Consider the following 15482-nt stretch of genomic DNA (forward strand, 5'->3'; position numbering starts at 1 on the left):
CGTACATGTGAATGTCCAGTTGTTCCAGCAATACTTGTTGGAAAAGATTGTCTTTACTCCATTGTATTGCCTTTTCTATTTTGTTAAAGTTCAGCTGATTAGATTTATGTGCATCTATTTCTCACCTCTCTATTTTTTTCCATGGTTCTGTCTCTTTGTTTGCCAATACCATACTTGATCACTGTAGTTTTTCCAGCTTTGTTTATCTTCTTCAATAGCATATGGTTATTTGGGATCTTTTGCCTCTCAATATAAATTTTACAATCAATTTGTCAATGTCTACAAAATAGCTTTCTGGGATTTTTGGTTTGGATTGCACTGAATCTTAAGTCCATTTAGAAGTGGGCTAGTTTTTAAATCCCTGTTTAGGATATTTTAACAGAACCAAATTGCCTGCATGACATATTTACATAGGAAAAAATTAAATAAGTTTATAAATTCCACAGTATGAGAGTCAATCAAGATTACTGTAAGTACTCCATATTATTGGTTTTGTGTCTACAGATTCAACCAGGAGCTGATAAAAAAATGTTGGGGAAAAAAATCACATTGTTACTGTGTGCAGACTTTTTCTTATTATTTTGTATAGTATAATAGCTATTTCATGGCATTTACATTATGTTAGGTATCATAAGTAATCTAGAGAAGAATTTAAAGTGTATAGGAAGATATGTGTAGATCATATGAAAATAATATGATTTTTGTATTAGGGACTTGAGCATCTTTGGCATTTGTAGGGGCCCTGGAACCAATTCCTCTCAGATACCCAGGGAAGGCTATATCATTTCACTTAGTATTCTGGTTAATTGAAGTCTTCCCACTCTCTAGTCTCAGCAAGAAAGAGCATATGTGAAGGTCCAGAAAATAGTAACAAAGTTTATTATTTTTATACTTATTATACTTGGAAGTATGTAGATATGGGGAAAGTATTGGAAATGTTGTGCTTTTTCACTAGGCCAAAATGCTTGTTTTTCTCTTTTAAATTCATCTCTCTAGTTTTTCATTAGAAAAGGTGAAAAGCCTTCTTGGTCTTTTACATTTCCTTTGATTCCTACCTTCAAAAGTCAAATACTGTCTTCTTGTTTTCTTATGATTAAAACAATAGAAAACAACAGCAACAAAAACCTTGAACCTTATTTTCAAAAGTCAAAACATACAAACTAATAAGGATTGTGTACTTGTGTTAACATAATTTCTCTTGATACATTTGAATAAAACTTCAGAGAGACAATCAGGCAATATAGAAAAACAGAGCTGCTACCAGAACAATAAGAAGTGAGAAGCATGCAGGTACCTTGGATACACCTAGTGTCCTTTATAAAGGGTTTTCTCCAGATATTTCACCAAAGTAGGGGTCTGGTAGTCAATTTTAGCGTGGGTTTATTTCCTTTTTAAGCAGCCACTCTTTAGAGGATAAGATGCTAGTGATGCATCAGAGAAGTAGAATTGGATTTACAATGAGACTAGGGGTCCTGAACACTTGGCTTCTCACTAGAGTTTTCTTAGGATAACTTGTATGGGTAGACATTAACTTCTAATTTTTTATGTTGTAGGTTCTCAACCATTAAAATAGCTCAAATACTCTTAATCTGTGTTTTGAACATGATCCAGGATTTACCTGACATTCTAAAAGATTTATAAAGAAAGTGAATTGAGTTACATATTGAAGTATTTAAGATATTTACCTTTTAATGGAAAACTAATTTTTAAGCAAAGGAATTGAAGCTTACATAATATAATATGGTAGTTTTGATTATACAAAGTAACACATTTTTGAAGCACAGTAATATGCCAAGATATATAAAAGGATGATTTTTATAATCAATATACTTAAGATTATTGGTGCCCAAATGCAGGGTTGGAATAATTCAAATGTACTCTTTTATTTATTAAAAAATTTCTTTAGAAAAATTTACCTCTTTTCTAATGTTCCTTAATCCTATCTGAATGCCACACAAGCAAACTGTATAGAAACATTTATGAGGGTGGGTGTCTAGATTGATACAGTGCTAGAATGAAGTGCAACTCATCAGGCAGAGTCTAGTTTTGAAAAATTGAAGGAGGAGGAGAATGGCTTGAAACAAGTTCTATTTTCTGGTGTTTGTAATTCTGAAGTTGCAAATATGTCACTTAAGGGAAAAAAGGCACCTAGGAGTTAGGAAAGGGCATGGAACATGTGATAGGTGAGGAACATAACAACAACATTATTTTGGAGCTCGAATGTGAAAAAACATTTGATTAGAGATGTCAGACAAAACATTTTTATTCTTTTAAGGGAAGTTTATTTAGAAGCATTGATTATTTTAATTTTTTCCTCCTAATAAAAGATCAAGTTATATCTATGATAGTTTCAGATCCATATTCTAAGAAATCTTTTCTGCCTGTGATGGTATCTTCTTAAGGGATTTTTGTTGTTATGTACTATGTACTTATTTGCATCGCACCTGTTCATACAGAGTACACTGCATTGTGATGTTTGTATAGCTAGATCCTTCAAATGAGAAGCCAGTCTGCCTTCTTCTAGAGTACTAGCCTATTAGTAACTTAATTAAACTTAATTCTGTTTTTGTCTGCAATTTTCTATATGGTCTTGATTTATTTACTGAGCAATGATTTCTTCTTTGCAGTTATCAATTTTGTCTGAGATCAGTTTTCCTATCGTATGAGTCTGTTTCTCACAGAGTCTCCTTTAAGACTGCCCTGACTTTAAAATCATTAATAATAGGCTTTTGTCAGAACAGATTTGTTGACATTTTTCTCACATTAAAAAATAAATTTAAAAGATTGCAAAAATAAGCTGTGCATTTCACTATTTCTTGCTAATATGTGAAAAATGTATTTATGATAATTACACGTACTGTGTGCCAGAACTGAAACAATACATTCCTCATAATGGAGCATAAATAAAGAAGGTGGAGCCAGCTGCTCTTAAACTGTTTATTTGCAAGCAGTAATGATATAGAGAATATACCTTTTCACTCTGTTAGCCTAGCAATACTGAACCTGTTGCTGCATTAGACGAGTTGCATTTTACTGGATAGGGGAAGGAGGGCTGTCTGCTGTCTGGTAGGAGGGCTTTGTCTGTGCCTTTCTCTCTCTGTTTCTTTCTGTTTTTCTTTCTCTCTCCTCCCTCTCTCACTCGCTTGGTTGCTGTCTGTCTCTCTTTCTCTCTCTGCCCCCCTGTCCCTCCCTCTCTCTTGCTCTCTCTCTCTCTCTTCCCGTCTCTGTGGTTTGTAAGGTAGGTTGCAGTGTGTGTATATACACAACATCAAGAGCAGGAAAATGGACTCATTAGGGAGGCAGGCAGTCATTACCACTCACACTGTACTTCCAGGGAGACACCGATTATGAGAAGAGAAACTCAGCGCTGGGGAAGAAGGTAGGGAAGACAACTTTCATAAAAAAAAAAAAAAAAAAATCCTGCTGCCTCAATCACCTCTCCATCTATCATCTTCTAGTTCCTAATGCTTTTATCCTTTCTTCCTTGAATTTTAATTTCCATATTTAAATTTGACAGAGCTAATGCTAGCTTAAAATTTGGAACATACATAGGAGGCCTAACCTCTACTAATTTTCTTGTTACTTATTTAAGGGTGTGACCTTGTGATTCAGTTTTATTACTTTAAAAATAATTGCAAACCTATTTTCTCACTAAAGTACCAAACAAATCAGAATCTTTCACTCTTTTTAAAACAGACTCCTCCGTATGTTTGTCTCTTTGCTTTTCTTGTCTGTTTATGCAATTCCATCTGTCTGTCTATATATCATGTTGTCCTTATTTATTGCTAACTGGGTTTTGTTAGTTATTTGCCAGTGAGTTTTAGCTGCAGTGCCAGTGTGGGTATTACTAAAGTGAGACTTGTTCTTTGTTTTACATTGAAGTTTAAAGTCCATATTTACAGTTTAAATCCTTGAAGCAGGTTGAATACTTTTGCCAGCATGTTTATTTGATGTCGTATATAAAATGAGTAGTAGTTGCTGAGGGTAGGCAAGAAATAAGTAATTGTTTTTATCATCACATACATGGAAATATTTCATCCAGGGTTACATTTTGAAAGAAATAGGGTGCTCTGTTTTCTAACTCTTAGTTTACAAATGGACTTTTGCATTTATAGGACTATCACTGTGGTTAGAAGAATGAAAACTTTCTTAACAAGCAGTTTTTATCCTAGGATAGTTTCCTTTTAGTATGTTACTGTTTATTTATGCTTGGGGAAAGAGGGGAGGGGGGTTGGCCATCTTTTTACAAAGTGGAAGCTATGAAGTGTATCAGGCCATCTTGTGCAACAACTGTAAGTATTCATTAACATTTTGGGACCATAAATAGTGTATTTGTTATTTCAAATACAGTTTTGAGGTGCTTTCTTTTTCTTTCTCCTTTTTTTTTTTTTTTTGTGGTAGGGAAAGTTATGTTTCAAACTAGCTGATATTATTGATCAGTTTTCCCAGAACAGTATTCTCCAAAATTCAAAGGAGTAGTTATGTAATGTCCAGTTGAAACAGACTTCTTTAATTTTTATTTGGATTGTCTGAAAGCAAAACTGCTATTCATTTGATAAAAATTAAGACACAGTGAATGTTTTCAGTATGTAAAAGACTAAGGATAGAAAATGGATGCTCATCTGTAGAGATCTTTGATAATAACACCTTTTTTAAAATAAATTATTTATTTAATATAAGTGGCAGACTCCCCCCCACCTTCTTAATTCCATTAGGCCTTTCTAACAACACAAAGAAGTGCATAAGCAATATTCTTAACCCACCTGGGAGGCTAGAACAGATTCCCAAACACATTCTCAAGGTTCAAATCTAGTAAAATGTTTATTAAAAATCCATTATTGCAAGAGGGTGGTGAACTTTTGCTGCTAGTAGTCCTTTTTACCACTTTTTAAAAAACATTTAGATTTTTTGCTATTTTTCCTAAAGTGTCTTTTAAGCTGGGAAAACCAGATTTGACCAACAATAGTACAAATACAAAGTACACTCAATCAGGTCCTGCTAGAGACTTTTTTTCCCCCTCAAAGGTTTAAGGGGAACTTTGGGGGAAGTTTTTTGTAACTGCATATTAATATGACACACAGTAAATGGTGTTTTGAATTTGATTTCTTCCATTTCAGACTCTGACCCAAAAATTTGCTTTCAAAGCTAAGGAGGTAAAAAATGTACATGTTTTCTTGCACCTGTCATTTTCTATATTCATATGTTAAAACTATCTAAGATTCTGTTCATATTTTTAAAGAAAATTGTTACATATCTTGACTAAGTTTTTTTTTTCTGTACACATGTATGTGTAGAAATATTGGTGTGCATTTCTGTGCCTTTATTCATAGATGTGTATACAGATAAAGAATCACAGATTCTTTGCTGATATGAGTTTTTAAAAATTTCACATTAAGTATATTTATGTTACTCATAAGCAAACAAAATGGAGATAATTCATGAGAAAATGAAAATTTATTTTAACTTTCTAGAAATAATAAGCAAGATTTTAGTTGGTTTGTGGTTGTTTTAATTTTCAGAATGTGTATATATTTTCTTTTGCATCATAATTCTTAGCCTTGGATAGATTTAAGATATTTTTAGTATGAAAAGTAATCTTGCCCTTTTCTGGAAGGAACTATCACAATCCAAATACAGCAGGACATTGTAAAATGTGCATAAGTAAACTTAAAACCAGTGTGTTCTGCTCTATAGGGATTTGGAAAGCTGAAAGGCCTGCGTCACAGGAGGGCTATAGGATGCCAGAAAAATTCATTAACCAGCCTTGCTGGTTATGGTGGGCTCTTCCTATCAGCACATGAAATCTGCCTGTTTAGATTCTTGAAGCTTTGGTCAGGTCACAGTGTGTTTCATTTTAATGTTGGAGCAGACAGTTATCTAACACACCCACATGAGGAAGTGCTCTAAAGCAGTTATTTCATGCTTTGCCATGCCCTGTAGCTAAAACAATTTGGTACTGAGTGACGTGTGTATGCTTTTTAACTCCTATCCGATGAAAATCAGCTTTGGCTCTTTGAAAAGGACCAAAACAGTGGAATGCCAAACAGTATAATTCAAGTGCTAAGCACATGCCAGTTTAAACTTTTTATTTTTATTTTAACTTAAGGGGCGAATCACTATGATTATTTTTAATGCAAAGACAATATAGTGGTTTCTTGGATCTTACTCATTAGGGTCTCAAAAATTGCAGATACATTTTCTTCTTATTTTTCTGCAGAAGCCTATATTCATCAAAAGGATAGCAGCTGCATACTTTCCCCCAAAATGTTAACAAATAAATGGCATTCCTGTTTATTTATCTATTTTTGAATTTTAATGATTAGTCCTTGTGCTAATTAACAAATTCTTGTATTCATAAAATCTGGCACTACATAAATATCCAATTGTGTGATTATCTACACATGTTCTGGCTTTCTATAAATATAGAAATTATCAGTGGATGTGTTCATAGACTTGCCCAACACTGAGTAGTAGTGGCCAGTCATGCTGCCACATAGGAAGCCAAATTCAGGCTCTGAGAAAATGTGTTGCTTCAGGGTCTGGCAAGGTGTGTAGAAGCAGCATCTGACTCATTGCTAACTAATGATCTTTTCTGGCAAAGGAAGGACTGGTGTTGACATTCTTTGAATACTGTTAGTTCCAGCCTTCTTCAACCCCAAAGGTGCCCTCTTAGGTATAAATGTTGACAATGGGCATTAAAAGTGACTTATTTTGGAGGCCACTGTAGAAGTATATTTTAATTAACTGTGTTTTTTAAGTGGAAAATACGTTTTTCTAAACTTATGCAAAAAAAGTAAAATAGTATGACCATCTTTTATCTTTCTTAACTAGTGAGTTAGTGTAAGAAGTCACAAAGCTCTGAAAAGGAAATCTGTATTTTCATTTGCATAGCCATGTAACTATTTATTACAAGTAAATTATAGACATCAGTTATTCCTTATAAAGGAACGGTTTACCCTACATCAAGGACAAAAACTCTAGCAGTTGTGCAAGTGTGTTATTCAATTAGAAACCAAACACTTTTAAATGAGTTTTTCATATTGTGTCCTTACAATTGGCTGTCCTATACAATTACTAAGGAGTATTTACAATGCTACCGGAGTCAGCATTGACCACTTGATACTTGTCTTTAAATCTTCAAGTCAAATCTACCCATAGGTGTTTTAGAAAACTTGAAACTTACAATTTTCCTGAAAACTGTTTCATATATTTTCATGCCTTAAAATAATTTATAGAATTTTGCAGAATTCCAAGAAACTATGGTCAATGTCAAATAACTAGTAGGTCCTTTTCATTCTTTACCAAAAACCTGGAGGCAATAACCATATCCTAGAAATTCTAGAGAATGCCTGAATTCATGTTTTCTTGTTATGTATATATTATGCAATTAATCATGAAATAATATTGATGCCAAAAAAAAATCCTTAAACTCTCTTCTAATTACAGCACAAGCAAGTTTCTGAGGCTGTGGAAAGAAATAATGCAATGTATTGTCACTCTTATGTATGTAGTAACCACTATAGCAGATGATGGAAACAGCATTCAAGGGCTTAGAAGAAAAAAGGGCTTTTCTGCCACTCTATCTGTTCAACTGTGATAATGAATAAGTCATGTGCTATTTCTGCACTAAATTATGGAAAAAAATCATGCTTGAATTTGGCTTCCTAACCTCTCTTTTACTCCAGGATCAAGCCTTTTGGTTATTCTCCAGTTCACTTGAAAGTAATCAGCTTGAGGACATGAAGCTTGCCTTTCTGGAATATCTTGATACTCAACTGAAACTCTTGACAGGTGTTTTATAGTCCATTTAATCAATTCAACCCTTATATAATCACTTTAACTTTGACAAAGTTAGCTACTTAGACAAAGTTAGACATACAAGTGGGAATATTAAGACAAGGTGCAAAGACTTTCTCATTGACCCTCTAGCTCTCAGATGGAAATGGAATACATTAATATTAATTCTGAGTATCTAGCATTACCTTTGAAACTCTGATGGAAAGAGTGGCAATTATATGTTTACCTTCTTGATATTTGAAAGAAATTTTGGCTCTCAAGATATGATGAATTTATACATTAAGCATTTAAATATTAAAAATTTATTTGTAAAGTTTCCATATTAAACTACTAATATAAGGATTTACATTCAATAAATACAAATTGTATAATAAAAAAATTGTGTGATGGAGTTTGGGGATTTGGGGAAATTAAAAAGATGCCCAATAAATTAAAACTCTAAAGGTAGAAGGATAGAAATGGCAATAATTATTACTGTTTATTCTTAGGGAAATTCTTAATCTAAACTTCTTTAAACAGTAAAATTTAAGTTATTTAAAATTTAATTTTCTCAAAGTTTAAAATTTTTTCCCCTAAATTAGCTTGGATACTCACAATTTTTATCTTTCTTTAAAAAATGTTCCATGAATTACTGTTGTAACCAAATTGTGATTTGTTATTGCAGTTCCTTTAACACTCTAAGCTTTTTTTAGGTAAATGAAATGTAACTGAAGAAAATTAAAGGAAAATTAAATTTTGTTTGATATATGTACATGTATGAAAACTCCTTAGACTATTAGTTTGGACAAAAATACTTAACAAGATATTTAAACAATAAGCAGTTTCTTTTATTGTTTAAGTAGAAACTAAGCAAATAGTATCACCAGGGTAATTTTATACTGTTTTTTTGTCTATTGATTGTTTTGACTTTCTTTTTTTGCTATTGGACACACTTGGCCCAATAAATATACTCTGGTCATGTCTATGTTTATTAAAGTCTCCATCTTCTTGATCACTTGTACCTATTTCCTTGGCTTTAGGTAGGACAAAATGAACTGGAATAGTTCAACTTTTTCTGATTCTTTAATCAACAGTGATGTAGAGGAATAGAGATTTTATTTCTAAAGGGAAAAAGTAGAGAGATAATTAACAAGAAACTGGAGTTAAGGGCTGGAGATGTGGCTCAAGCGGTAGCGCGCTCGCCTGGCATGCGTGCGGCCCAGGTTCGATCCTCAGCACCACATACCAACAAAGATGTTGTGTCCGCTGAAAACTAAAAATAAATATTAAAAATTCTCTCTCTCTCTCTCTCTCTCTGTCTCTCTCTCTGTCTCTCTCTCTCTCTCTCTCTCTCTCTCTCTCTCTCTCTCTCTCTGTCACTCTCTCTTTAAAAAAAAAAAAACTGGAGATAAGTTGAATAATGCTAAGGGAGGAAAGGAGGATACTTTTGAGGCTTTTGTATTTAGAAGTATAATGAAAGAAAACGATTTTTCCCAACCCCCAATAAAAGCCATTTGACCTATCTATATAGCATTAACTTTTTCATCTGACTAAAGCAACTCTAAATTCCCTTTCCATTTCAAGACAGATACACAATTGCACCACCAAAAGTTAACAGAAGAAAAGGTCAAAACATCTCACATTAGTGGTACAGGTACTGCCTGGTTTCTATCATAACTTTTGCCCTTTAATCCTTAAGTTTGGAGTTGTGAGCAGATTTTCATAGTTGGTGGGCAGATTTCATTTGTTTTGATAAGAAGCCTTCTTAACAAAGCATTCCCAAAATCTGGCCAAAGCAGCATCATCAGCTGAATTAAAAAGGATGAAATGTTCAACCGAGTAAGTTTGTGTTTCTTTTTTTAAAGTCAGATAATTTCTATATAAAACAAAACAGAAAACTCTAAAACTTTTCATCTATCAGAATGGATTCACATTCGGTTTCACATGACCTTCTGAAACCAATTTTGTACATAGCACATTCTATCCAGTTACCTGTCCCCTTGATGTTTTACTTTCTAAATGTTGAATGAATATAAGTGATTTTTAGGATTAAAAACTTATATTCTTACATTCAGAATATATCCATGAGCCAAGTGCAATGGCTCACACCTGTAATCCTAGGGAGGCTGAGGCAGGAGCATCGCAAGTTCATTCAAAGCCAGCCTCAGCAACTTTGCAAGTCCTAAGCAACTTAGTGAGATCCTGTCTCTTAATAAAAAATATAAAAGGGCTGGGGATGTGGCTCAGTGGTTAAGCGCCACTGAATTCACTCCTGGGTACCAATAAAACAACAACAACAAAATAATATACCCATGAATATAAAGATATGCTAGGACCTGTACATAAAGTTACAGTCATATTAACTAAGTATGAAAATATATGAACAAAAGTTTTCAATATTAATTATTTTCCAGGCTGATAAAAACCCTATGGTTTAGTACAAAAAGCATTGTCTTGCCAATCAGGAGGCATTACTTAATACCTCAAAGAATTTGAAGTAGTTAAATTTAAATATCTGGCTTCTTGTACTATGTGACTTTAGGTGAATCATAATCCCTCTTTCCTCAGTTTCTTTGCCTCTAAAATGAGGGGGAAAGCAGATTTTACCTTAAACAATGTATGATTTCATATAGCTACATATGTAGTTATATTTGCTTGCATTCTCTACCTACGAGTTAAAACTTATGGAGAGAAGTTTGGGCTAGTATATAGAGGAATAGAGTACATATGGTTTGAGAGAGCACAAGCACTTTAATTCTGACATGGTTGTTCTATGTGTAAGGAGATGTCACAATACATTATTGAGTCTATTTAATGATCCTATTGTTTGTCAGACTTACTTACTGAATTTGATAAAAGACTGTTTTTAACTAAGTGAAGCAGAACATGGTTACTATGGTTCCACTCTTCCCCCCTGGCCACTAGATGGAGAGATGGTCCATGCCACAGCTTGCCCCACAGTAAACAGTTCTGAGTTTCTACTGGCAAAGTAGAACTATATGCTTTTGAACATTTTATGAACACACACCTGACATTTTGGATAAATCATCAGAAACTATATTCTCTTTTATAAAGGAATGTGATATTCATGAAATGCAAAATGCTTTGCTTCTCCTTAGGCCACTATTAATGGGAGGAGAAGGCCAGTATGAGAACTCTGGTTTTAGTTGTCACAAAAGAGCCTTTTGCCTCTATCAATTTTGTCCATTAGAAAGGGCCCTGAAATGAATGTCAGCACGACAGTGCCACCTTGTGTCCCTTTTACTGTGAGAGTAACTAATGCATGAGCCAGTGAAAAGGAAAGAACAGGGCATTTGCAATAATTTGACAAATTGGTTTAATCTCTGATTTTGCAGTTGTTCTACAAAAAATTCTATAAAATACTTTTGTGTTTGGAAATTCTATTACTCAAGGAAAAATTAGGATGTGTGTACTTTATCCCTTCTTTCATAACAGTGAATATTAAAAATCCTTTAAAAATTCTAGGCACAAACAGAGATGTATTCAGTTTAGAATTGGAAATGGAGAAGGCAGGATCACCAGAAATATTCACCTAATTCTTACCACTCATAAAACCTCAGCTCAGTCATTGCAGACAGTGAGGTACTTCTTTTCTTCAGATTCTCACAGCAACTTTTATATGCATACTTGGTAATATCATTTCTCACATGATAATGTTGTTGTTTCTAAGCATATATTCCAACTAAGCCTTGAGCTCAAGGGGAGTGTTTGTGTCTTATTCATCCTTCTGCCTCCAGAATTTTCTATGGCATTCAGCTACGAATCACTCAAATGTTTGAGATCTGAATGAATGATTATGTCTGACTGGTTTTTAAACATTTTCATTCATTACTTAACTATACATGTGTGCATACACACATGTATATTTCTGTACAAATTTACAATTATATATAAATACTTTGTATAATTTGTGTGTACATACACAATATATATTAAAATTTTAGAGCATTTTCTCTGGAAAAATATCTTCTAATACCATCTCTTTCCCAAACATTTCTTTACAAATTTACTTCCTTTTACATTAAAATGACGTTTTTCTTCATTTGATTAGGAAAACAATGTATTATCTGTACACCAGTGTGTTTTGTAGCTAACTCTGGAGTAAAGATACTCAAAATTTCTAATTCTAGCTTTACAGCATATTTGCTTTCTTATCTGGGAAGATAATTTGCCTTCCTAGGTCTGTTTTCTGTGCATAAAAGGAGTGCTCTGGGCTACTTGATCTGAAGGTGGTTTTGACTGAGGGTTTTTGTGGAGGCTGGACTAATCTTAATATTATTCTAGTTGTATATTTGGTTTCACATTTTTTTAAAGTACCATTGTAGTTGAAAATTGAATTGCTAGCCTTTAAGAGTACTACTTGTTATCTCATGTTTTAGAAATTGATTTTCTTGTACTAGGTGAATTGTATATAGACAGGGTAGATAGTATTAAAATTCAGGGGTATTCCAATTTTTCTTTATTTTTGGAATTTTTTGCATGTGTTTGATTAATTGAGCTCCACTTCTATCCTTTGAACATAAAATAACTAAATTTAAATAGCAAGATGAGCCATATTTTAGTATAGAACTATAGACTACTTGCATTTTCAGGGCTAACTTAATTTCAGTATTGTTTGCATGAAATTTACCTCTGGGAGTTTTAGCCCACATATGATTATAAACACTAACAAACTTAGGACTGGGCAAGTCTCTTAACTTTTTAAGCTTGATTTTCTAATTTGCAGAAAGGTAATAATAAATGTCACCTTTCTGTTTCTCAAAATTACTATGAAGATTAAATGAGTTAAATGTATACAAAATATACAAATATTATAACTACTTATTAGTACTGCTGTAATTAAAGATAGAATGGATAATAAAATCTAAGTAAAAGCAAAACACAAATTTAAAGTTATTAAAACTTATGGCATTTCTTAGTTGGAGTATTTCTCTATGGTATTAGTCTCTGGAAATGATTTGAAATGGTAGCTCAATTTCCTATATTTGGCTTTAAAACCTTTGCTAATAATTATAATACTTAGACTAAAACTAGTATTTTCTTTAGATAACAATTTTGATCTATTATGTATGTATATGTTCATTTTGACCATGATAATTTTAAATTTTTTATAATTATCAAAGATGAAAACATTTCTTTTAAATATCATGGCATTATACACTAATTCAGTGGTTTTTAAACTTTAGTGTACCTAAGAATTACCTTAGGGGGCAGGATGTGGTGGCACATGTAGTAATTACAGCAATTTGAGGAAGAGAGGCTTTGGCAGGAGGACTGCAAGTTCTAGGCCAGCCTCAGCAATTTATCAGGACCCTCAGCAACTAAGTGAGTCCCTATCTCAAAATAAAAAATAAAAAAGACTAGGGATGTAACTCTAGGTTAAGTCCTCTGAGGGAGGGAGAGAGGAAAAACGGAAGGAAAGAAGGGAGGGAGGGAGGAAGGGAAGGAGGGAGGGAGAGAAAAAGGAGAAAAAAAGAATCACCCTGGGTGTTTGTTAACATTCAATTTCTAAGTTCCTTTCTTAGTAGGTATTATGTGGAACTCAGGAATCCCAAGTTTTTGCTGATTCATACACTTTAGAAACTTTAGTTAGTTCTTATATATCATCACCAGCTGGGTGATGCACAAATCAAATGCACAAATTTCTAGGTTCTACTCTCAGATATCTTAAATCAGAATATCTAGAGTAGTATGTGGGCTTCTGTATAGTACAAAAACTACCTCATAGATTCTAATAATATTGCAGCTTATTTGAGACAGATTATTTGAATGAAAATCTTCACTCCTATCTATTATAACATGCCATGAAACACAGGAATTTCATAATAAGCAATTGTTATGAGTCTTAAAATAATTGGTTTGCATTGAAAATACAATGAAAGTGTTATCAGAATCAATGTATTATTGTTTTATAAAATCCCCAAACTTATTCTTGATCATTCCTAATCTTGTTTGAAAAGAAAAAAACACATAGTATAAAATAACAGCCTATGCATAAACTATAGGGTACAAATTAACGCAATTCACACTCATATATATAAATATAAATAAATAGCTAAAAATGTAATGTTTATTTTTATAGGTTTATTATATTTATATTATAATATTTTATATGAAGTAGGGCTATTCACAACTTAAAGGAACTCTGAAATGTATACCTGAGGTGTGAAAATAATCATGATTTTATAAATTAAGAAACACATACATTTGGGGGATATAGCTATATAATCATGTATTAAAAAGTAAATTTTTAAAAAGATCCACAAAATCACTAACCAGGGGATATAATCTTATCTTTAGCAGACTTCTTGTTAAAGTTTTTGGACATTTGGGTTATTTTTCAGTTTTCTACTTTAAAAAAGTGATCTTTTCTCACATGGCATACTTTTCAAATACTATCAAGTGAAGAGATAAAGATGAAAACATAAACTGAAATTTACTTATGCTCCTTTTTCAGAAGTAGAATATAAAACATGATTTTGTAGAAAGTCCCATTTAGCAGCAGAGCATGGATTGGAAAATTTGGTCAGTGATTTATTTAGGCTCCAGAGGGAAAATCTTGTAGGGTGTTTTTTGAATATCCTAAATTTATTTTGATTTGAGACAAGCTTAAAGGGCATGTCTATCTTAAAACAGTTCTCCATTTTCCTGAGAAAAATTCCAGTAGAGCTAGTTGTGGGAGGTAATATTCCAACAATGAACCTTTTGGGGCCAAATAAGCACTTTAGCACAACTTACTTCATCTCATTCCTTAAACCAAAGCCTGTCTTGCCCACTGGGCATGTTTAACTTTGACTGCTAATTTTATTTCCTTGCAGAGCAAAAGAGACAGGAAAAAAGGAGGGAAAATAACTGATGGCATGTGAGTGAGGTTTTGGCGCAGGAAATAAATTTTAAAAAATTCAAGCTAGTACAGAGATGCAGAAAGCAATAGGTGTCTGAAACTATTTCCCTGTTTTACAGATTAAGAAATAGAAGCCAGTAGAGGGAAAATAACTTGCCTAAAGTTACCCAGAAGTTTTCAGGGTTTGGTTTGGTACTGGAAGTTAGTCTACTCAGTGTTTCTATAATAAAATTAGGTAGTCCAGTTCCTCTGTCCATCAAGATATTCCTTTAATGCCCCTTACCACTTTATCCTCCATTTTCATTTTTCACTGCTGTCTTAACATCTAAAAAACTAGTCTGATGATAGCCTCAGATTTAGAGTCTGATTAGCAAATATATTTTGACTATTCACACAATTTGAAATTAGTTGAGCTGTAAGGACAGTTTGCACATTTTAAGCCTCTGCCTCTTTTTTATTTGGATTATGTAATAAACAGAACCAGAAATGAAAAATGGTATTGAATAAATTGGTTCTGAGCTCATGGCAAAGTTATAAACATAAAATATTGTGGGGTCCAGATAGACATTTATTTTTTACATCCTAATTACAGTCGATTGGAGGGGTTTGAAATGAAAATAAACTAAATTTGGTACCTTTTCTGCTAATTTGATGTCATCATTTAGATTTAGGATGGGAAGGAGGACCATGGTAGAAATACTAATCAGAACTTTTGTCTTCTAAAAATAGTTTATGCCTAGCATCCTGTTTGTTTGAGCCTCTAGAAAAATTGCTTCTTGGTCTTAGTTGTCAAAGTTGTATGTAGTCTTGTCAGTTTCTCACTGATAGAATATATAATTGC

The 15482-nt window shown here is 33.0% G+C and overlaps 1 protein-coding gene across 14 annotated transcripts in view; it reads left to right on the forward strand.

Annotated features, from left to right (window-relative positions):
- The window catches only part of Zbtb20 (zinc finger and BTB domain containing 20), a 793227-nt gene that overhangs the window by 36899 nt on the left and 740846 nt on the right, over positions 1–15482 (forward strand). Inside the window, exon 1 of one of the 14 annotated variants that reach the window (XM_078044178.1) lies at positions 3122–3379. The exons of the other annotated variants lie outside the window; for them this stretch is intronic. The gene's annotated coding sequence lies outside the window, so the exon portion shown is untranslated. Of the gene's footprint in view, positions 1–3121; positions 3380–15482 lie in introns of those variants that run through there. 14 annotated transcript variants of the gene reach the window in all.

The sequence above is a fragment of the Ictidomys tridecemlineatus genome, chromosome 3, assembly GCF_052094955.1.
Source record: "Ictidomys tridecemlineatus isolate mIctTri1 chromosome 3, mIctTri1.hap1, whole genome shotgun sequence".
NCBI classification, from domain to species: domain Eukaryota; kingdom Metazoa; phylum Chordata; class Mammalia; order Rodentia; family Sciuridae; genus Ictidomys; species Ictidomys tridecemlineatus.